The sequence below is a fragment of the Myodes glareolus genome, chromosome 7 (genome assembly GCF_982192425.1).
Source record: "Myodes glareolus chromosome 7, mMyoGla1.1, whole genome shotgun sequence".
NCBI classification, from domain to species: Eukaryota; Metazoa; Chordata; class Mammalia; order Rodentia; family Cricetidae; genus Myodes; species Myodes glareolus.
This window is the reverse complement of record NC_142032.1, coordinates 3,007,178-3,031,042: the sequence shown is the minus strand read 5'-3', so window position 1 is coordinate 3,031,042 and position 23,865 is coordinate 3,007,178.

The window sequence follows — 23,865 nt, the reverse complement described above, 5'->3', positions numbered from 1 at the left end:
ACTCACTATTTGTATCAATAATGATCTTGAATGAGCTTTTTCTTATACAGATTCATGAAACCTTTAAATATATTCTAATAATAATAATATTTGTTGAAGCCTTTCTGGAAGATGCTGTATGAGTTACTAAGTTGTACAATTCATAAGAAAGTTAAAATCAAGATGCATTACATTACAAAATCAACTTGAACTTTGAGCTCATGGTCAATATATTCATTTACATTTACTTTATCTAATTCAAATTGATTTTGTGGTAGCAGTCCAATGAGACAACCCTGAGTACTGTTCTTCTTCTACCTTTCCTTCTGGCCTTAGCCTATAACTCCTCTGAGTTTATTTTCTTATATTTTTTGATTGTGAGCCTAGCCTTTAATGGCTGAGCCATCTCTCCAGCCCCTGAGTTCATTTTCTAATGATAATGAAAGAACAATACAATATCCATTTTCTTGGATAATATCAATTCTAGGGACAGTATACATAAAACCTGACACACAATCCTGATAGTACATGCTTGGTTATTTAATATATCCTATTTTTGCTATTGTTTGTTAGAAAACAGCATGGGATACTGTGGATAGGATAATAAGCTAATGGAATTCTTTTTTTTTTTTCTTTTTAAAGACAGATCTCATTATGTCAGCCCAGGCTGACTCAAACTCACAAAGATCTGCCTGCCTCTGCATCTTGAGTGCTGAGGTCTGAGCTGTGCCTGGTACTGACATTCTTTTTTGGTTTTTTTTGAGACAGGGTTTCTCTGTAGCATTGCGGCCTGTCCTGGAACTAGCTCTTGTGGACCAGGCTGACCTTGAACTCAGAGATTCGCCTGCCTCTGCCTCCCAAGTGCTGGGATTAAAGGCCTGCACCACCACTGCCTGACTGGTACTGACATTCTTTGCACATGAAACAAGCTCATTGACTGCTGACTCTTGCTTCAAGCCACCAGAATTTTAGGTGTGTGACTTCTTTCTCACGTGGCTGAGGTAAATTAAAACTATGAAGAAATTTCCCTGGGCAGATGTAATTGGTGTCTTTTGCCAAGTTTGAAACAACAGAATTGACCAACACAGGCACCTGGTTAATGAGTTGATTTTCTTTCTAGAGGATCCTAGTCATTTTATACTCTGGGATGTGGAATCTAAGGACAATGGGTTTTGAACACTAATTACTACTCTAATGTCAGTTGCAAGTGTGTATATCAAATTAAAACCCTACCTCTATTCCTTCCCTCAAGTCCACTATCCTGAGAGAAAAGTATTTTAAAGACCTAAAGAGTAAGACATAAGATGGTATCTGAGGCCATCCTGTACATAGTGAGATCCTGACTGTATATTATTTTAAAACCTATCCGAAGAAGAGAAGATGATGTTTTGTAGTTGACAGCTGGCAAGTATATGACTGAGGAGTAGTTGACTTATCAAACTGTAAAAGGGACCCTCACCAGCAGAGAAGTATGCTGAGTACACACTTAGGAAATGCTGAAATCCAAATGCCCAGTGAACATGAGGACCTGAGATTGGATCACTAGTGCTTACATAAAAGCCAGGCATGGCATGGACTTGCACTGCATCCCCAGTGCTAGTGCAGGCTACAGAGACAGACAGGAAGATAGCTGGGGCTTACTTACCAACCAGCCTTGTTGAAAAATATCAAGTCCTAGGCTCAATGAGAGACCCTGTCTCAAGGACACAAGGCAGAGAACTATAGAGAAGGATACCTTACATCCTCCTGTGGCCTCCACACAACATGAGTGTGTTCATTTGTACCCTTCTCCTGCTGCCATGCACAAATCCTGAGATCCCATCCTCCATCTTACTTGGAAATGGTTTCTTGCAACCCTGGGAAACATTTCTGATTCTGTTTATTTAATTGTGTTTATTATATTTAATATGCATTCCACAGTATGCACTTGGAGGTCAGAGGATACCTTTCAGGATTGTTTATTGCACCTCCACCATAGGTGATGGGGATTGAACTCAGGTTCTCAGACTGTAAGGCAAGCACCTCTCCCCAAAAGCTGTCCCACTGACTTTGACTTTATTTCTCAGGAAATGCAGAAGAGAGGGCAGTGCTGAGGATAAAGTGATGTGTGGAAGATAGAGGTTGAATGCTGTGGTTGAATTATCTTGGGTCAAGAAAATATCAGTCATATGTTTTTTATTATAAGGGGCAAACTCACAAAACAGGAACGAGAAGTCCAAGCTCAGCTGTGTAGAGCAGGAACCAGAGAGAAAGCACCTATGCCACATGGCATTTTCCTCTGGGCACCCAGAAAGCCATGCCCTAACTTAATCCCACCTTTTAAAGATAATTGGCTGATGAAGATTCCCCACCACCTCCCCTTTTGTTTAAATAAGAGCTATCCAAATCCAATACAAAACTATATAAATTGGAGCAGATATCAAGTATAAAATTACTATCTAATCTTCAACACCATCAAAGGCCTGAGAAGGGAGATAATATTACTTGATTAGTCAGGAAGTGTAATCAAGCAGCTTCCAAAGTGGGTAGTATATGACAGAAACAATTGGCTACCTGAGCAATCACCCAAAGTCTCATTTGCAGTGTTGAAGCAACCAACTTTGGCTAAGGCCTAGCATAATTGACAGACCATTTTTAGAGGCAGGAAAAAATTTAAAACCATCTTACCCCATCTTGGCAAACTTTGGCAGTCTTTGTGTGTCTGTGTGTCCTGCTTATCTAGTCCAGATACCATATACTTTGTTAGTTGTTAAGGCATGAGCAGTTTCATGCTTAAAAGCCAGTTGTGTCAAGAAGAAAACAAACTTCAAGTGGAGTGTCTTTGGTGTTCAATATTTTCGCAGGAATAGATTGGAGACACAGGAGCAATTGTGTCTCATGTCAACATTAGGTTTTTTAGGTACTGTGTTCTACAGATTTTTGAAGTGGTTGAACATTACCTATCTAGGAAGAATACAATATCTATGTATCTAAAGAACCTGATTAGTCTAACTATAAGTGTGACAAACATGGATGACTTTGACTTATAATTCTTAATACCTATATAATTTAAATACTAAGACTTCATATCAGAATATTAAATAATCTGTAAACAAATATGCAGCAAATGAGGACAATGACCTCAATATGTAGACTATGTATAAGTATCTGATCAGAGGTAAGAATAATATATAATGCAATATGAAAATACATCTTAAAAATTGTATCAATATAAAAATACCTTAAACAGAGGTAGAAACATGCATATATACAATTTGACAAAATAACTTTGCATAGGTGTACAAATACTGTAAACAGAAATAACAAATATAATTTGAACTTGTATTAATATACAAAAATTTATGAATGTAAATATTCATAAACAATAGCTTACCAGTATTTATTTTATTACCTACTATTATTATTAGTGTGAATGAGTTTACACTAAATTATCTGGCTAACTCAGTCGGTAGAACATGAAACTCTTAATCTCAGGGTTATGGGTTCAAGTCCTACATTGGGCACCAACTGTTGAGTTATGTTGGGTCAAGAAAAAAACAGGTTAGCTAAAAGATAGATCAGTTATGTTTTTTTATAATAAGGGAAAGCTCACAAAACAGGAACAAGAAGTCCAAGCTCAGATGTGTAGAGCGGCAACGAGGGGGGGGGGGGGGGGGCGGGAGGGAGCGCACCTGGGCTGTGTGGTGTTTTTCTCCAGGTAACCAGAAAGCCATGCCCTAACTTAGTCCAACCTCTTAAAGATAATTGGCTGACAAAGATTCCCCATCTGGCTGTGTACTCTCTGGATGCTGTAATCTCCAGACTTTTACTCAGCTGTATACTCTTTCAGCTGTCTCTTTTTGTAAGCCCTCTGGGTGACCATGATGTATGTGCAGGATTGAGAACCACAGCTCCAACAGAGGACTGTAGTGTTCTTCTCTAGTCAATTTTACGAGCTCCAAAGAAAAGACCTCCTAGGGGACTTCAGAGCAACAGTGCAGTCTGAGGCTAGAGTCATCCACATCCCAAGAGGAGGGTGGACACTTACAGGGCAAGAGACTAAGACATTCATTGTTCTTGAGATGGTCTGTCTGTGTAATTCAGGTTAGCCTTGAACTCATGGCTATCCTACCTCTGCTTGTCAAGTGTTAGGATTACACAGGAATGTACCACTGTGCCCAGATGAGGTTCATACTAAAGAAAACCAGCAGTTCCTTAAGTGAGGTAAGATACTTGCCACTTTAAAGTGTTATGAATAAATGAACTTTAATATAGTTTTCAATCGACAAAAGAGTTAAACAAGGAAACAGTAAATCAACCTGAAAGTAGAGGTAAAAAGACAAAGGGAAAATGGGAGAAAGGGTTAACCATTCTATTTAACATCCAGATAATAGCAATTTAGAAAAAGAGCAGACTAAGAGCAATGAAGGGAAATTTTTGAAGATACAAAGAACATAAGCTTTTAGATTTGGGGCCCAGTGGAAGCAGCACACAGACACAGTGTCCAAGTGGATCGTATGCACTTCTAGAAGGATAAAAGGCTCACAGCTGTCCACACCTTCAGATCCAGGGCATCCAGTGCTCTCTCCTGATCTAGGGCACCAAGCATGCATGTAATATGCATTTACAGATGCAGACAAAGCATTTACACACATAAGTAATTGTTGCGGCCGAAAGATGCGAGCCTATTTCCACCTTGTCTGAAGGTCAGAGAGTTTCAGCTTGCTCAAAGTTGTTAGCAAGTTTGGCTACACACCCTGACCTGGTGTGTAGTTATTTGGTGTTTTGAACATTAAGATGGCCCATACAGATAGCTCCTCACCACCCTGATCAAAGGTCAGAAAATTCAATCATACTTCTGCTCATTCTTTTAAATTCAGAAGTTTTACTGACCTAGGGAGTGGCTACCTTCAGGATACTAGGTCTTGAGTGAGTTCACTGCCCAAACAACAGAATGCTTTTCTCAATAATTAATCAATGTCTAAAGTATTGAAACAGGTAACTGTTACATTTGTCATTTGTATTGTGTTAAAGCAGTCTTTTGTCTTCTCCTTTTTATATTGGGGTATAAAACTGTATAGAAAATTAAATGCGGGCAGATTTCAGTATTTGTTGGAATGTCCTCCTGGTTCTATCCTGTGTTTCTGCTTTATTACTTTCATTTGCCTCTTCATTCTCTCTCTCTCTCTCTCTCTCTCTCTCTCTCTCTCTCTCTCTCTCTCTCTTCCTCCTCCCTCCCTCTCTGTCTCTCTCTCTGTGTCTCTGTCTCTGTCTCTCTCTCTCTCTTTCATTCCCATGCCCCTACATTGGGGAGTAGTACACTTGTTGAAGCTGGTCTCCAACAAAACGTTTTAAATAAAAATTTGAAATGGAATATCACAAGGGGCTGATTTAGGTATCATTTGCCTGCAAGAATGAAGACTGTGACATTTGAGTTCTTATGCATAAGAAGATAAGCAAGAACCAGTTCTCATCTCAGAGCTCAGCCTCTATAGCTACCCAAAATGTCTGCTTATTAGAGAAAGGTTGCTGGAAGAATGAGACTGTCTGACAGAGAAACTTATGTGGGTTGAACTCAGAAGCAGACAGAGGACTTTTGTCTGTAGACAGTGCACAACAGCAGACATATGAGACCCACTGAGAAAACGGGATGCAACAGGTATGTGCGACTTGATGATGCAGATACTTTGAGGTCAGTTGAGTTGGTGGGACTGTGACATAATATGTGATTGTAGCACGATTAATAAAAAACCCAGAGGCAGATATTGGATTCAACCTAAAGGTCAGAAAAGCACAACAGATACTGACTCTTACCTCTACCTCAGTCCAAAATGGCAATCCTACCTCCAGAAATCCTCAGAATGAGACTGACTGAGCACTGTCTCCTCCTGTCTTATATTCCTCTCTAGGGCTGGAATTAAAGGTGTGCACCACTACTGCCTGGTTTCTATGGTAAACTAGCGTGGCTACTGGGATTAAAGATGTGTGTCACTACTGCCTGCTCTCTAATGCTGACCAGTGTGGCTGTTTTACTCTCTGATCTTCAGGCAAGTTTTATTAAAATACAAATGAAGTATCACTACATGTGATGTTTAAATACCATACATATTATACAAATCCTTTAGTACAAATTAAGGATAGGATTGCTTTGTGGTGCTTGTTAGGAATGACATCAAGAACTGTTGGTTCAAGGGCTATAATAGATTGAAATGACGTGACAATGATCTCCATCGTGCTCAAGTCCAGTCCAGTTCTGATTAAGACACAGTGTCTCCCTGAGCCAGACACAGCATCCCTTATACTGTCTGTGGCTCTTTACCAGCTTCTGTCACTATAACAGACATTCAAGAAACCGAGGATAAAGAGATTTACTTTTTTGGAATGATGTAGGTCACTGTGGGGGTAGACTTTGAGGTCTTTTATGTTCAGTGTCTCAGAGCACTTCCTGCTGCCTGTGGGTCAAAATGTTGGACTCTTAGCTCCTTCTCCAGCACCATGTCTGTAGATTAATTTTTCTTTGGACCACCAGCTCACAAAAAAATGACATGGAGGCTTATTATCATGAAACCTCAACCTATAGCTTAGGCTTGTCCCACTAGTTCTTATAGCTTAAATTAATTCATTTATATTAATCTACATTTTGCCTCATGACTTTTCATCTCTCTTCCATGTTGTACTTACTGTTTCCCCTTATGTTCCCTCACAACTCTTCCAAAGCTAGATTCATCTCCTCTTCCTCGCTCTCTGCCTGGAAGTCCTGCCTAACTACTTCATGCATAGCTATTGGCCGTTCAACTCTTTATTAAACTAATCAGAAGGCCCCTTAGCAAAGACACATCTTCACAGTTTACAAAAAGAATATTTTACAACACCATTTCTGTCTTCATGCCATCATGTTTCACCAGGATGATAATGGACTAAATCTATGAAAACGTAAGCCACCCCAATTAAATGCTTTTCCTTTATAAGAGTTGCTGTACTCATGGTATCTCTTTTAAGGATTAGAAAAAGATAAGAATGATACACTTCCTCCACAAGGTTACACCTATTAATAATGCCACTCACTATGAGCTTATGGGGCCATTACATTCAAACAACCACATTCATTTACAAGATTGCTTTTAGGATTTGTTTTGACCCTATATAGCTTGACTATAGCATCTCAATCATTCATATTTTCATAATAACTTAGATAAAATTTATAAAACTCTTAGCATGGTTTTAATAAACATCATAGGGTTACAGTATTACTCTAGTGATATTTTTCACAGGAACATTTCAGAACCATCACCTTCAAGTTTCATTGTGGAGAAGCAACCTTATCTTAATTTGACAGAAGAAGAAAACACTGACAGAATTGTTTCTTTATCCTGTCTTCACCCACCATTTTATACCACTTTCTAATTAGTAGTCTTCACATTCACCAGCCATATCTGTATATGCACAGAGGAAACTTAAATACTTCAAAATAGTGTGTGCATTATCCAGCTCTGAACTTAATATTCCAGTGTCAGTTGTTCTCAGCTCTTCTGGCACCCCAGACCCCCTGCTGCTCTAGCAGTAGGCTGATGGCCAGGTTTCCCCTACTGACTAGTTAGTATAGAAATATTATAGTGTCTGAATAGCAATATTTTTATATCTCTCAAAATTCAAGGCCAGGAGTATAAAACATGGCCCTGTACATAGCTACACAGCAATATTTCTGTCCTCTGACCAAATACAGATATTATTGGGAAACTCCTTCCAGTTGGGACAAAAAAGGAGACAACATTCTCTGTGATACTGGAGTGTCATCCCATGGTTCACAGTTGAAATCCTCTATCCTCAAGGACATTAGGATGTGGGGATTAAGGTGATAAGTACCTCATGAACTTGAAGCTTCAATGAATGGCATTAGAGGCAAATAAATGTTAAATTGCCCTCCCTGTGCTCTTTGCCTTGTGAGACTGCATTGGAAAGAAACCATCTGCAATCAGTACACGAGTCCTCAATAGACTATTGCCAGCATATTGATCTCAAACCTGTCTTTCCAGAACTGTTAGGAATAAAGTATGTTATTTAAGCCAACAGGTCAATGATAAGTTTCTTTTTTATTGTAATGATAGGTGCACCGGGCCGCGTTCTTGGTGCCCGGCTCACGGCTAGCTTTTCCCAAAATAATTACATGGAAACTGTATTCATTTAAACACTGCCTGGCCCATTATCTCCGGCCTCTTATTGGCTAACTCTCACATCTTGACTAACCCATTTCTAATAATCTGTATGTCACCACGAGGTCCTGGCTTACTGGCATGAGTCTAGCCAACGTCCATCTTGGAAAGGGGAATCATGGCATCTGCCTCATTGCCTTCTTCCCAGCATTCTGTTCTGTCTACTCCACCTATCTAAGCTGCTGTCCTATCAAAAACCAAGGCAGTTTCTTTATTAACCAATGAAAGTAACACATAGACAGATGACCCTCCTACATCATTTTATAACAGCTGTACTTGACTGAGACTCTGATTAATTTAACATTAAAAACTTTGGATCCTGACATGATCTTCTAATTTCTATGAACACTGAGTTGTATGCTACTATTTACTTCTAGAAATTAATGTTGTTTTTTGTTGTAAGTATAGAGAACACACTTAATATTTTGGATTACTACCAGAAGTAGGGATGCAAACAGTATGCGGTCATATTTTATCTTGCATTTCCTCATATCTTTTTTAACTATCATAGTTTTTGTATTGTGTCCTTCTGTTATCTAGAAGTACATAAATTTAACTAAATGTAATGTTTCAAAATTGCATGGAATTTTGTATTTCTCTAAAAACTAAGAATGTGCCAAACAATATATGGCTAGTTATTAAGAGAAATGTTTTTAGGTTTTACCAGTATGCCACTTCCTGTGGGAAATGGCCAGTTTGCCTCAGACCTTAGGGAAAACCTGGTTTTTTGTAAACAAATTGAAAATAATGACTTTAGAAAAAGTAGAGAGAAACCCAACACTTGAAGGACTCATTCTGGTAACCTCAACATCTGAAGGAGTTGAGGCAAGGAAGTTATAGGCAAAAAGAGAAGGAGAAAATCGGAGAAAAACCAGAGGTAGAAAGCTACACAGACCTCCTTCTCTCACTCTAACTCTCCCAGAGGAGAAGAATGAATACAGGAAATAGTGTTCATAGGCCACATTAGGGCAGCTTCATGGTAGTTATGAAATCATGCACAAACCTCATGCAAGTTCAAGCCAGATCAAATCCAGACATGGAGAGGAGAGGTAGAGAGAAAGCCCCACCTCTCTCCAGGTTAAGAATGTAGCCTGTGGTAGGTTGACCATACTCCAGTGGAAGGTCACATATTCAAGAACATTGGGCCGCACACTTTGGACTTTATGGGAGATTTAAAAAAAAGACACAAAGTTGAGTAATCAGGAAAGGTTTGGATCTCAGAGGAGCTGTGGGAGGGATTATCTAGAACAAAATCCATTGTATAAAATTCAAAAAGAACTAATAAAAATTAAGTGTAAAAAAGACTAAGAAGAATATCACTCCAGTAGTTAGCATACAAGGTTCTGCATTTCCTTTGTGTGACATTTTCATGCACACACATCATTCACTGTACATGTTCTGTCACTGCCCTCCTCCCCTAAATAGTTCCCTTTCTGCTTTCATATCACACACATATTATACACATACTTTAAACATTTTAAATCCAGATTATCCATGAGACAAAAATGTGGTATTCGTCTTTCTGAGTCCTACTTTTTCACTTAACATGATCTCTGGTTTTATCCATTTTCTTGCAAATAACATAATTTTATTTTGCTTTTTATTTTTGAGTTTTTATCAATTTTCTTGCAAATAACATAATTTTATTTTGCTTTTTTTTGAGAGAGAGAGAGAGTTGTGTAATAGTTTGATTGCATTCTGACAATAAAATTTGTTTTGAATTAGAGGCAGAGCTAGCCAGTAGCTGATCAGAATTAACCATAGAATTTTGGAGAACTGAAAAAGTAATAAGGTGGGGCTTAGAGAGGATCTCAGCCCTTTTTGGAGGAAGGAAATAAAGAGGTAGGAGGTCAATGGGGGCTTCTTGGATTATTCAGGATCTTACCCCAATATCTGACTTCTTATTTTTTACTGATAAAGAATAATTAGTTAAACCCTTCTCCTGTACCCAATGTGGGGCACAAAAGTGCAAGATAGCAGGTCACCCTTGACTTTGCAGCCACTGGAGCTACACTGGCTAGAGCCATGACCACTTGAACTACTGTGCTGCCAGCTGGCTTTTCCTTGCCTGCCCCAAGCCCTCTGAGTGAGTCTGTGATTATCCTCTCCACAGCCTAATCGTCTCTGACTGCTGCCCAAATACCACAGGATCCAAACTCCACAGGTACCTGGGCTCCAAACACTGGAGTTACCCTCTGCCTTTAGGAAGCTCCTACCACATATGCTTCTACATGATCCTCTGTGTCTGTTTCTCAGACACTTGACTCTTTTTCCCCATTGGTTGCAGGCTCCCTCTGGAACCCCCTCCTTGACTGCTGCCACACTAGGATAACTGCCTCTATACCTGCTCAGTATTCTACTGTTATGGGAGAATTGTCTGTATTCTGTCAATCATGTTTTAAATAAACACTGATTGACCAGGCAGGAAGTATAGGTGGGAAAACCAGACAGGAAGTAGAGATGATGCAATGAGAACAAGAGAATTCTGGGAAGGAGGAAACTGATTCCTCCCACTCCCTCCCAGATCACCAAAGCAGCAGGATGTGATCTGCCCCACTGAAAAAGGTACTGAGCCACATGGCTAACATAGATCAGAATAATGGGTTAATATAAGCTACAAGAGCTAATAAGTAGCCTGACCTAATGGTCCAATCAGCTTTATAACTAATAGAGACCTCTGTGTGATTTTATTTGGGGCTTGCCGGTTGTGGGGTACTGGGTGGTACAGAAATCCAACAAACAGGCCCCCCTTCATGTTACAAATGGCACCCACATGGATAACTGCATCCACAGAAAGCCTGAGACAGCTTGGGAAAGACTCGAGTAAAGCATTTCAGTTTTCAGCCGTAGCAGGAAAAAAGCTGGGCTGTTTTAAAATGCCAGCTTTCTGGGCCATCCTGCCAGGGAAAACTCTGACTCTTTCAAGCAGGTGGTCATGGACACACTGTTGCAGCTTGCTTCCTGGCAAGGACCTTGAAACGCCATAGGAGCTTTTGAGTGTTGTCTTCTCCATATTCCTTAGCAAATTAAAGACCCATTTGGTCAGAAAAGAGAGATATACAGTAAAGAGAGATTCAAAAAGTAAGAAAACTTCTAAATGGTTTACATTGTGTTAAAAGTATATACAGGCTAAAGGTTAACGTTCTCAAAGTAAAAAAAAAGAAAAAGAAAAAGAAAGAAAGAGAGTAGCCGGTTGTGGTGGTGCAGGCAGGTAGGATTTGCCTGGGAGGCAGAGACAGATGGATCTCTGTGAGTTCAAGGACAGCCTGATCTACAGAGTTATTCCAGGACAAAGATATACAGAGAACCTGTCTCAAAAAGTAAAAGTAAAAATAAAATCAATGAGGTTAAAATAAAGTCACATAAAGATGGAAAATACACAGAGAATCTTGATATTGTATATTATTATGCTCTCTTTAAATTGTGTGAATGATGAGGAAGGAGCAACAGCTGCTAAAAGATATTTGCTTATAAATGCTGCTGAATTAATCTAAGATAGGTATTTTGAAAATATCTTGGCTTCAAAATTGAAGTCAAATGGTATGTTACTTTGGAGAAGAGATTTTGCTTTTGTTTCCACAGAAAACGAGAGGCTCTGGATTTATTCAGAGTTAAGAAAAATCCAGTTTGATTAAGGAAGACCACCTGAGAAATTTCCGGTAGGAATAGGTGGCCCAGATGTCTGAGTTCTTCATCCAGAACAGGTTCAAGACTGCTACCTGAGATGATCAAGACTCACAGGATACTTCAGTCAGGACTTTATCATAACTCTAAATTTTCTTTAGGACCCCATAAGATTATCAGTGCCCCCAACCAGCTGGAAGTAGCCTGGAATACTACGGCCACATTCCCCAAAAATGGACTATGGATATTTTCCTTTGTTTTTTTCTTTTAAAAAAAAAAAGAAAAAAAGAGGGGTAAGTGGTACGGGAGAATTGTCTGTATTCTGTCAATCATGTTTTAAATAAACACTGATTGACCAGGCAGGAAGTATAGGTGGGAAAACCAGACAGGAAGTAGAGATGATGCAATGAGAACAGGAGAATTCTGGGAAGGAGGAAGTTGATTTCTCCCACTCCTTCCCAGATCACTGAAGAAGCAGGATGCGATCTGCCTGCTGGAAAAGGTACTGAGCCAGGTGGCTAAAATAGATCAGAATAATGGGTTAATATAAGTTACAAGAACTAATAAGAAGCCTTAACTAATGGGCCAATCAGCTTTATAACTTATAGAGATCTCTGTGATTTTCTTTGTGGCTAAACAGCCGTGGGGTTACAGGGCAGGACAGAAAACCCAAACAAGTAGGCCCGTTCATGTTACATACTGTTGTTGCAACCAGCACATACTCCCAACTCACAGTGACATGCATAGCTGTCCTCAGCCTGTCTGTGCATCCCCTGTGTTCTCTACCCAGCTGTGCTACACAGTGATAGCTAAGCTCACACTTCCCTGTCATTGACAGAAGGTTTGGCAAGACAACTCAGCATTCTTAAAGGGTGGAATTAGTATTTTCAAAAAGGTTTTCCCCCACTTTAAAAATGGGAAACCATATTACAATGGAAGAAGTTAGGGTTCTGTATGATTCCACAATAGATACTGTGAAAATACAACAACTAAGTGAAGGGATAATTATCCTAGAGGGAATTTACATAATGCTAATTATAACCACTATCAGTTTGCTAATTCATGTTTTATAACTAAAAAAGTTGTTTGCTATTGGAGCCAGATATAAAAATTGACTGGTAAGAAGCAGTCCTTAAAAAGATCTACTAATGCAACTAAGAAAAGCATTCACACACTGGCAGAGGAGTTTAGAGCATCAACTCCAACAACACTGCACTATGAAACTGAAGAGAAATGCCTCAAGATTATTCGAAAACCAGCCTTAATTTATCTAGTTACCATTCAAGAATGACCACCAGATGACAGGCACCCCAAGGCTATCCATAAGTGAACTGGGATCCTACAGAAATGTTAGATTTGAAGATATTGATATGTTGTACATTCATCTTTTGTGAGAGAGACGATAAACTCGTGAGGCACTCAGAGCAAAATTATTCCACAAGACTGGGAAGATTTAGTTACAGTGGTACAGGAGGTTGTTCCTCAGTTATAATAGAGAACCTGATTAGAGAGACACAGCTAGGGTCATTAACTTTAAGGCAGGGTCAGAGGGCATGAGAGTTACTAAGATCAGATGCTCAGTGAGGGCCATTATAATGATATGGAAAGACAGATTACATTTGATGATTACACCTTGGCACTATGTCATATTGCAACTTTTAATGCTTGGGAAAAGATTGAAGAGTCAGGAAAGAGGACTGAGCCATTACTAAAAATTATACAAGGCACAAAAGAAGCTTTCACTGATTTCTTGCAAAGATTGACTTCAGCTGTAAATAGAATGATAACAGATGCAAAAGTTAGACAAATATTAATTGAATCTTTGGCTTTTGAAAATGCTAATTCACAATGCAAAGGGGTGATCAGGCCTTTAAAGGCAAGATCAGCACCCATAGATGAATGGATTAAAAATACAGCTGATATTGAGTCTCATGTTTATGATAGTCAGATAGAAGTGACTTCTAAAAATTTTAGAAAATATCAAAAGGTCATATATTTTAGTTGTGGTAAACTAGGTCATCTAAAAAGGGATGTGTTCCTAGGAACAATGTTTTTGCTAGAGAGAATTCAAATAGAAGGCCCCAGCCTTCTGAAATATACAGAGGTGTGACAAAGGCACACATTGGACTCATGAATGCAGATCATGGGGGCCTTTCCCAGTCCCCCATATCAAATTTGGTTCAATTACTTCTTGTCAACATTGGAAAAAGCCCCATAGAGCAATTAAAAGACTTAATGCATATTATGGAAAACAATAATGCTCTGGATGACAGAGCAGATTTAAAACCCAAAGTAAAAATTTCAGAAGAAACTATGAAACAAGTATTTTGACAAACTTCTATAAATGACCAAATTCCAAAGTTAAAAATATGAATAAATACATTGTAATTGAGGGTTGGGAAGAAAAGGTGCAGATGTAGCAATAATTGCACCAAAAAAATGTCCTCTTCAGGAGGTAAATGTTCAAGTTTTAGGTATTGGAACTTTATCTCAAATAAAACAAAATTTGAGATGGGTCAAATGTATAGGGCTTATAGAACAGAAAGGAAAATTAAAGCCATATGTGACTAACATAGTAGTGAATTTATGGGGACATGATTTGTCCAGCAATAGAATACCTAGATTGACATCTCTCTAATCTCAGAAACAAAACATAAACTAATGTTGGTTTGGGGGAAAATATTAAGGTATTATTTTTAAAAAAAGTAACCAGCCACTCAGCTTATACATAAACAAGGCACAAAAGCTGCTGATCTTTCAAAGGCCCCACGACAACAATTTCACCTGTACTATAGTAATGCCACTAAGCTTACAAACGCTATCCAAAGATCAGCTTTGGACTACAAACTCCTCAGGACAATTTCACGGTGACTAGATGAGGTGGTTCAGTCTTCCTGACTACTTCTGCCAGGACCTCAGATAAGCCCTATACTTACCCATTACACAGAGACTGGCAACAAGTGCTACAGCTACTTCCCCCAGGACTTCACCATTATTTCAGTTTTCTCGGGATCCCCTAAAGATGCCATTACCTGCAGACAACCAAAGGTATTTTAAGAACTCTACCTCCACATTCTTACGAGGTAGGATGGATGGTGTTTGGTTGTTCCATGGGTTATGGGTATTTGTCATTTAGGGAGATTGGTTACAAATTGTTATGGAAACAGAGGGAAAGCTAAAGACAGGAGATTAGATTCAGGGATCTCATTCTGAAAAGAAAAAAAGGGGGATATAGAAATGATAGGATAAAAGGGTAGATTATTGAATCTACTTTTAAGCCAAAAAAGTAACTACTAGCCTTAAGTATTTTACATTGGTACAGCTTTTTGTATATTGATACAAATTTGAGGTTATTTTTGTTATACTTTATGTATGTTTCTTTTTAAAGTTTTTTTGTATATTGATAGAAATTTAAGATCATTTTTGTTGGAACATACCATATATACATTTCTACTCTTGTTTAAGGTATTATACCCTATGCAACTCATTTAACAATGCAATATAAATTTCTAGCCCTTGAAAGTTATTGTTACAAACTATTTAGGATAATAAAGAAATTCAGGCTAGTAGTTGGTCACCTATTACAATCAAACTTGTAGTCACACTTGGTATGTTTTCAAGGTCAGAGAGATATATATAGATAGGTGGTCTTCAAATGCTTCAGAGATCTATAGAATATGACATTTAACATGTTTTAATGATATATTTTTGTGGCAATGAGACATGTCTGTTGGCAGTACCCATCGACTTCAGAGAAGATGATGGGTATTAAAGAAACACCATACACAAGACAAGAAAGTTTTCTTTCTTTGTGACAGAAGTTAGTCACTGGGCAAGAAGCCGCCCTTGCCCTGACGGCTGACACTGTGTGATCCAGGTTGGACAAGTATGACACAAAAGAAAGCAACTGCTAGAATTTGCCAAGACATGGCAAGGTAGTCCTTCAAAATTTCTTCTTCATGGAAAGGTCTATCATATGTTCTAGGCCTTTGGCCAAAGATTAATGTCCCAGCATTACGGAGGAACCTTGGTTAACTGTTTAGGCAGCCAGGTGTTTTGTCATTTCTGTTTTGGAAGTTGTTTGCTCTGCACTTCCCCTTTACTCAAGTAGTGCTTTATCTCTCTCAGGTCTCTGGTGAAGTTGAAGACTACATAGTTATAGGTTTCCTTGTTACAAATTCAGAAAAAAAATAGCAAAAGAGGTGTAAAGTGTATAAGGAACAGAGTCATTAAAAGATTGTTTTGGTTTGGTGATACAAATTAGGATGGAAAGTGAATTAGATACAACACTTAGGACTCATCAAGATAGGACAGATAATGGAGTATTTTCTCTGAATTTGCCAAATGCAAATGGGCTACCATTGTTATTGTAATTCTTACCTGTACATATTTGTATACAGATATTGTATTTATTGTATATAGTTTTACTATGTTACAGTTATAACCTTTCTTTTATTTAGACAGAAAGGGGTAAATGTTGTATGATATTTTGATAGAATTCTGACAGTAAAGTTTGTTTTGAATAAGAGAGAAGAACTATCTAGTAACTGACCAAAATTAACCATAGAGGTTTTGGAGGACTGAGGAAGTAGTAAGGTGGGCCTTAAAGAGTGTGGTAGCCCATAAGTGACTCGGTTTCCATCTGGAGTCCATTCTGACTTAAAAGTCATTTGCCTGCTCTGCCTGCTTTAGTATTTTTGAGAAACTGTGAAAATGTTTTGATTAAGCCCATGGAAAAAGAACATTTTGCCCACGAGAAAGAACGCATTATCTATTAAGACAAAGACTGTTGAATGCTAGCCAAAGGCACATCCAGTTAAAATATTAAAACTGTTTGTTACTAGCAGTACTCGTGGGATAGGTACTGAGACTACTTCCTTTTTTCTCTCAAGGATAGTGCAGGGAGGTGGTTGATTATGCTATTCTATGATCTGCTTTATTCCTGTAATTAGTATATAACTGGCTGAGAAATAAATTTGTTGCTGTGTGGTATTGACTGGCAGTCCTGAATCTCTCCTGTGTTTCTGTCTCAAGTTTCTTTTATCTGACATTTCCTTAGCCTTGCACCCCCCCCCCTCCAGGTACTCAGGGTTACTCGGAGCAGCTCCGACAAGAGAGGGTCTCAGTCCTTTTTGGAGGAGGGAATGGAAGAGGTAGAAGGTCACTGGTAGCTTCTCCACAACATCTTGGATGATTCAGGTTTTTACCCCAATATCTGACTCATGATTTTTTTTATTGATAAAGAATAATTAGTTAAACTCAGAGAAGGGGTGGGGGAGATGGACAGACAGACATAACCCAGGCTGGCCACAAAGCTATATGTAGCTGAGGGTGATCTCTAACTCTTCATCCTACACCTCATTAAGACTCAGTACAACTCCATTGTGTGTTTATACTGGTTGTCCTTATTCAATCCTCTGGTGATGGGCATTCTCTCTGTGTCTCAGCTATTGTGAATAAGTGTGTTAGATGAACAAGTATCTCTGAGGGAAGAAAACAACCTAGTAGTAAGTGCTTGGTAGTTGCTGAACAATTGAGTAAATTGCTTTTGTTAAAACTTGAGGTGACAATGCTTGAGGTAAAGAGAAGTAGGAAATGATTGCCAAATGGTAGGTAACACCTCAGATGAAGTCTGTTGCTGTGAAGCCAATGCTTTTCATTGTGGCAGAAGTTCACAGGGCAGATGCCACAGAGCTCACTGCCTCTTGACCAGAATCTGCTACATCTGAGTTCCAGGAAGGGTGTTGTGCTCCCAAGGATGAGTTGTCTATTGGAAAACAGCATCATGTTTTACTATGAATTACTTCAGATTTATTAAAAGTCAGCTTCATTAAAAAGGTTTGATCTAAGTGTCTTGTTAACAGCACACAGAAGAAAGAAATGGTTTTCCAGGGTAGGGGGGTGGGTGGTTGTGGGGTCTCCTGAAAAGGGGAGCATTCTCTTTCCTAAAGAACTCCAGGTGTGTTGACAGAAGAGCACTCTCAGCATCCTCCATGATCAGATGCATCACCATCATCTGAGGACAGAATGAACAGAGCAGATCGCTGTGTTGAATACTACCCTGGGTGCCATCTGTCAGACACTATAGCCATTATCTGAATTTAATACAAAAAAGAAATCCAACAGGTACGTACAAAGTTGGGAAAATATATTTGTAATAAGTGATAAATTAAGTACAATATTAATATAGAGGATATAAAATATTAATAAAAAGGAGATATACAAAATGGTCATGGGATATTAATAATTAAGAGAAAAGACATAGACGCTAATATTCATATGAAAAGATGCTCAAACTCATTTATAATTTAAAAATGCAAGTAAAATCAACTGAATATTTTCCAAAAAGTTGGCAAAAAATTAAGTAAGAACATTATGCCAAAAAAGTGCATGCCATATCAGCCAACATTTAAAATTTATAATCTATACCCTAGCAGGTACTGTTAGGTGCCAGCATGGCATTTGAATGTTTGTGCACAGAACGTCACAGAACGAGCTGGCCGTATTGTAGAGCCAGTGTCTCCTTGTATAGCCTTTTACAGTTGAGGAATGACTCTTTTCAGCTTAATGACGTGTTCATGATATATTCTGAGAAAACAACTTAGAAACTATATTAACATTGTAGATAACAGTGACATCTTAAAATCTGGATGTGTAGCTTACATGTAGACATGTGTGTTATGTACATGCATACATGATGATATATTTTGCTAGTTTGCTGTTACTATTGTGACAGATTGTCGCAGATTCAATGACTTGAAGGTTAGATAGACATACTACAATCCTAGAAGTCAGAAGAAATGAAGCCAGGTGTGGTGGCTTTCACCTGTAATCCAAGCACTCATGAGGCATCTGTGTAGACCTGGGCTCTGTAAGAGAGACTCCATCTTCAAAAGGGGAAGATTTGGATCTCAAGCTGGACATGGTGGCACACATCTTTAATTTCAGTGCTCAGGATACAAGTGGATCTCAGAGAGTTCAAGGCCAGAAAGAGATACATAGTGAGACACAACCGTCTCCAAAGAAGAAAAGAAAGAAATGGATCTTGCTTGATTCACATTTAGTGTAACAAGTCTGTGTTCCTTCTGGGTGAGAGTCCATTTTCTCACCTTTCCTGTCTCTAGATGCTCTTTTCATTTATTAACTTGTGACCCTATTTCTCCATCCTCAGAACTAACAGTATCAGGCAGAACCTGCCTGCATTTCACTCAGTTTAACAAGTTGGTCTTTGAAGAAAATAATATTTTTACAATTTTTTATGCTGGAACAGATATAGAGGATAACTCTGAAATTCACAGTACAAGGTAGATATAAGAAACAGCGCCAGACGGGTCAACTGAGACATCCTTTTCCTGAGGAGGATGCTTTTCCTATCAGAACGAATAGGGACAATAGTCTATTGTCCTCAGCAAGGACCAGCAGCCTCAGCAAGACTGGATATCCACAGCAGAAGGAAAACACATCCCTAGCTCTCATCATATACAAAAATAGACTCAAAATGGATTATAAAAAACCTAGCTGTGAGACCTACAATCATTAAACTAATAGAAAAAATGCAGCAGAAAGATGTCACTGTAGACAGTTATTTCTTTTAATACCCCCAAATCACAGACAAACACAGAAGACAATGGGATCATTACAATAAAGACTGAGCAACTAGAATAGTGGGAGAAAACTCATTCAACAAGGCGCTCATATCCAGAATATATAATACTCAACAGCAAAAATAATAACAGTAATCCATCTGAAGCCAGGCTAATGATCTAGGTAGACATTTATCAAAGGAAAATGTACAAGGGATCAAGAAGTCTACGAGAAAAAGTGATCAATAAGAGTAGTAACCCAAGAAATGAAGGTGCTGCCTTACCCATTACAGTGGCTGTAGAAAGCAAGCAGAAACTTCCCGGTTTCTGGGGTGGGGTGAATGTGCAGAGAATGGGAAACTCATAAACCCAGAAACATTCACATACCACTTTTTAGCACAAAGGCAAAGTTAAAGCTGCCACAAGAGTCAGCAATTCTACCAAATAGGTAGATATCCACAGGAAATAAAATAAGTGCAACCAAGGATCACCGGTACTCCTTGGTTTACTGAAATAGTCTGCAATGGCAGAATGGATGGAAACAGTTAAATCATGTGAAATCAGCCACACTCAGAAGTATAAACCCTACACATTCCTGCTCCTATCTAGAAACTAGAAAAGTTGATTTCAAAGAGGAGTCTAGCTGCTCAGTGAAAGTTAGGAAGCACAGCAGCCAGACAGATGGCTCCACAGCTTAGAGTGCTTGGGTCCAGAGGACTGGAGTTTGGCTCTTTGCACCTATGTCAGGTGGCTGACAATTACCTCTTAACACAAACTCTGGAGCACCTGGTGCTCTCTTCTGGCTTCCATGAGCACCTGCACACATATGTGCTTACATACACACAAACTAACTCACATACTTCATAAGTAAAAATGAAAAAAAACATAAATACAGAAGTATTATAATGTGGAGGGGGAAAGAATTAAGAGGTGCCAAGGCAGTTACATAGATGATACCATTCTATGGTCCTAAGTAGGTGGCTTTAGTTCACAACTTACATATAAAGAGTGAAAAGAGAGGAGTCCGAAGGTTCCCAACACACCAAAAGGCAAACGATGGAGGGAAAATGTCAGTTCCCACTGTGTGAGCATTATCTGCTGTATGCTTGCATCACATCATCATCTTCTATCCCATGTTAGAAGTCAATGAGAACAGCAAGGACTTCCTAGAATTAGCCAAACATTAGAATTAGTCATGGAGTTTTAATGATTTGGGCATCATTTTTGGTTTGCTTATTTAAAATTGAACGTTTGGGACTAGAGAATGCTACAAGTCTAGAGAATGCTTTGGGAGCAGAGAATACCAGAGGCTGCAGAGATCCATGGCTCCCATGTTCCCTCTGCAAAATGCTGCCACATGGAGTCTGGTACAACTGGAGGCACCTGAAAATCCAGCACAGCTTTCTGGCCACTCATTACTAAGTATCTCTTTTGCTGGTTACTTTTCATTACTTACCTTCTACTTACATGTCTCACAGTAGTTTTTCTTTTCTTTGTTGTTGTAAGTGTTGTTCACTTAGGCCATGACTGTTGCCTTTTTCCCCACCCTGTTTATCCAGAGGCGTTATTTACTATTCACCCCGTTTATCCAAAGGCATTCTTTACTGTTCACCCCGACACATCTCATATACTCCTCCTCTTTTCCCTACGTCTTTTCTCACTTCTCTCATCCTTACCTCTCTCTTCCTCCTTTTACCTTGTAATTATAACATTCCACACCTTAATGAACTCTAAAATCTGTAGGCCTCCACAGTCTCCCAATTTTGGCTTCATAGCCTCCCTTCGAAACCAAACTACTACTTACCTTTATCTTTTCCCCAATTGAAATCCAAGTCCACTCCATGCTGTCCTTGCTTTTGACTCTCCAACAGCTTTTGAAGTCTAAGGAGCTGTGGCTGTTGATGAGCTAACATGGCAGCTGCACAGTGGTAACACTAGACGATGTGTTCATTCTCCTACTTAGTGTCCTACAGAGAAGATAATTTGGAGCTTATACCACACACCCAGAGCTCTTGGTGTGAGGAGTTATTTTCTACAGATTCAACACTACTATTTACAAGTCCTGCCTGAACATTGGAAATACTTGAACTGAAAAAAAAATACAGCTTATTAAAATTAAGCCAAGCAGCCAGGCGGTGGTGAAGCACACCTTTAATCCCAGCACTCAGGAGGCAGAAGCAGGTGGATCTCTGTGAGTCCGAGGTCAGCCCCGTCTACAAGAGCTATTTCCAGGACAGCTAGAACTATTATACAGAGAAACCCTGCAAAGAAAAACAAATAAACAAAAATCAAAATTAAGCCAAGCAAAGAAATAACACAAGATTAGTATGAGAAAAAATGAAAATCCAAGACAATGTAACTGCTTCAAAAATTTGAAAGTACAGCAGTGGTATCTAGCAAAGGTTATGTTGTCTGTCTATGATAAGGAAACGGCAACCATGAAATCTCAGAAATATGGCTGTCTAAATAAGGCTTGGACTACACCTGACAATACCTGTTGACATACTTGGATGGGGTAAATCTCAGAGGACCTCACCCCTAGATGAAGACTTCAGGAAATTAACAATATTGATAGAGAACTGATCTTCTGCAGGGATGAGCCCCTAAATAGCAAGTGATCAACCCTGAAGTCATATACATATAAGCAACGCTAGACTTAGCAGGTTGTATGTATATATTCATTCACATACATATGTAATAATAAAGAAAAAGGAGGCCATGAATCTGAGGAGTTTGGAGTAGTGGTGCATAAGAGGGACTGGAGGGCAGAGAAGGAGAGGAGAATAATGTAGTTTTGTTTTCATTGAATTAAATTAGGTTAAGGGAATTTATAACCACTAAGCCAGTTCTATGGAAGGTATTTGAAGGATTGATTCCTTACAGACTAGAGAGAAAAACAAATCTATCCATGAGGCAGGGCAAACAAAAGTGTCAACCATGACAGAATAACACTAAATAAGAGGAAGAAGAAAACCAACCCAACACTAGAAAGTCAAAGCCATGGCAGGAGTCATTTCACACCTTTCAATAATAACTCTTGACTATTAATGGTATCAATTTTTCCATCAAAATACACAGACTAATAGATTGACTCATAAGACAGGAGCCTTTTAAGAAATGAACCCCAGCTGGGTGGTGGTGGTGCACGCCTTTAATCCCATCACTCAGGAGGCAACAGCAGGCAGATCTCTGAGTTTGAGGTCAGCCTGTTCTACAAGAGCTAGCTAGTTCCAAGACAGGCTCCAAAAGCTAAAGAGAAACCCTGTCTCAAAAAACAAAAACAAACAAAAAAGAAATGAACCCCACCAAGAAAGACAGCTACTATGGTGAAAGACGGAAAAGGGTTTTCTAAGCTAATGGATCAGGAGCACACAAGTTCTATCAGACAAAAAGATTATACAAAGGGACTGCTGAGAAAAGATGAAGATGTCGCTTCACACTGACTCAAGGAACAACCATCAAGTGGACACTAATGTTCCAAACAGATGCCTCCAACACAAGTATATCCAATTTGTTGGAAAGTACTCCTGAAGATGAACTCACAGTTAGGTCTAGCACAGTACTTGTAATATCTCACTTCCACTGATTGACAGGTCATTCCAACAAAAATAAAACAAGTTAAATGATTTTAAATTGAACATTTTTAACCATTTTTAAGTACAGTATATTTTCATTGTCATGTAGCTGTATTTGGTAAGGAGCAATTTGGTAAGTGAATACCAAATTAGATGGCAATTCTGTGTTTAGTTATTTTTATGAAGATTACACTGATATCCACAGCAAGAGCACCAGCTTCGTTCTTACCAACATTTTATACTTCTCCAGCACTTGCCATTTCTGTGTCTGTAAACAGACGTCCCAGTTGTGCTCAGTAAGTTGTGACAAATATAATCATCTGCTCACAATGTGCATAAACAACCTGCACAATAGGAAAGTTCCCTGGTGTCTGCATTCCCCCTTCTGCCCGGCCAGGCAGTTTCTGATCTTCCAGCACCAAGGCTTGGGTCTCTTTCTCAACTGCTGTTTTGTTCCATATCATCTTTGTGGTATATCACAGAATCTTTATTCTTTTAAGGTTTATTTTTAATTATGTGTGTTCACGCATATGAGTGCAGGTGTCCATGGAGGCTGGTGACATCATCATCCCCTAGGGTCTGGATGTATAGTGTGTGCACATGCACATGAGTATAGGTGTCTATGGAGGCTGGTGGCCTCACTGTCCCCTTGGGTCTGGATGTATAGTGTCGGTGCTTGGAATTGAACTCAGGTCCTCTGTCAGAGCAGTACATGATCTTATCTGCTGTGCATCTCTCCAGTATCCTGACTATGGAAAAGGTAGGTAGTAAGTCTTGAAATTAGGCAGTGGGATTCTACCAATTCGACCTGTTTGTTAGGATTGTTTTAGCTTTTCTTGATCTTTGCAGTTCCATTTAAAATCTAAAATCATTCATGCATTTGTTCATAAAACCTGATAGCATCTTAATAAGGAT